The following is a 1,359-nucleotide window of genomic DNA, read 5'->3' as shown; positions in this document are numbered from 1 at the left end:
TGAACACCATGGATTGTTGGCATTGTTCATGCAGTCAGGTAGGGAAGTACTTGCATATTGTAAGATGTGCCAGTTTTAGCATGACTCTGGCTATTTTTTTTTAAACCTTTTTATTGTTTGTTTTGTCCATTTCACATCATGCACCCGATCCCACTCATCACCCTGTTCCTTCCTATCCATCCTTTTCCCTTGCAACCTTCCCCCAACAGAGTCAAAACTATCATTGTGGAAGCTGTAGTGTGTCACAGTGTGCCCCAGGATATCCTTTGTCTACGCTTCTCTGCTTGCAAACATTCATTGCAATGACTCTTTGGTCTCGTACGATGCCTCTAGCTTCTATTACTCTTATCACAAAATATGGAACAGTTCACAAATTTGCATGTCATCCTGGCACAGAGGCCATGCTAACCTTCTCGGTATAGTTCCAATTTTAGTATATATGTGCTGTCGAAGCGAGCACAGCTCCTGTCTTTATGCTTCAAGATGGTCCATGTATTTGAAGAGCACTGATTAAGAGTCACACATTATAACTGAGAAAACCAAAGCCAAAGGCATTAATACCCGGCTTATCACCTGAAGATGAAACTAGTCAGAAGGTGAAAGCATTCTTCCTTCCCCAGTCTTTTGATCCACAATGCATGGATTTGAATTGTGAAACTACAAGGGAAGCCTTGGGGTTAAACACAGCTGTGATTATGGAGCTATCAATGGCCTTAGTGACAATCAAACAAGGGTGGCTGAATCAAACTCAGATTCGTGTTTCCTAACCATTCGTTGTAAAATGCTGTCATTGTTATTTGTCATCCTCCCTTTTTGGTCCACCAAGGTGTTTGTGTTAGCCAACAGTTCTTGAGTCTGAGAACTTGCTCGGGAGTGTGGCCAATGCCCTGGGTTTCATGCCATTGAAGAAAACAAACCTTCCATCACCGAGCACCAATCAAATATATTGATAGTCTTTCAGACACTTCTTTTTAAGTTATTTACCACCTCAGGCACTGCAATCATTTCCTGAACCTTACAGGTCGGTTTGACCATAGACTTCCCATTTAGAACTGGGCACTCCAAACACCCTCATTTTCTGTACATTGTGGTACTCTGTATTGGTTGTCACTTACTGCATGAAACAGCTTCTCTGATGAGAAATGAGTGATGTTGATCTACTGCTACAGCAAGAAATCAGGAGTCATTTTATTGCTATGTCCATTTATTGGAATAATAGTAATAGGTTTTCCCCATAGGGTTCACAACCTGTCAAGCAGTGCCAGAAAACAAGCATTGGACAAGCAGGGAATTTCACCAGTCCTTCACTTGGTGGCCATGACGCCTTTAGCTTGTGTGGGTTTGGGGACTGTGTGGCTA

The 1,359-nt window shown here is 42.3% G+C and overlaps 1 non-coding gene across 1 annotated transcript; it reads right to left on the bottom strand.

Moving 5' to 3' along the window:
* Positions 1-351: 351 nt before the first annotated feature.
* LOC115032360 lies at positions 352-460 on the bottom strand. Its single transcript, XR_003838039.1, has one exon. It is a non-coding gene; the product is annotated as a U6 spliceosomal RNA (small nuclear RNA).
* Positions 461-1,359: the final 899 nt, after the last annotated feature.

This window comes from Mus caroli, chromosome 1 (genome assembly GCF_900094665.2).
Source record: "Mus caroli chromosome 1, CAROLI_EIJ_v1.1, whole genome shotgun sequence".
In the NCBI taxonomy this organism is placed as follows: domain Eukaryota; kingdom Metazoa; phylum Chordata; class Mammalia; order Rodentia; family Muridae; genus Mus; species Mus caroli.
The sequence above is the reverse complement of the archived record's forward strand: the minus strand, read 5'-3'. Positions and strand labels throughout refer to the sequence as shown.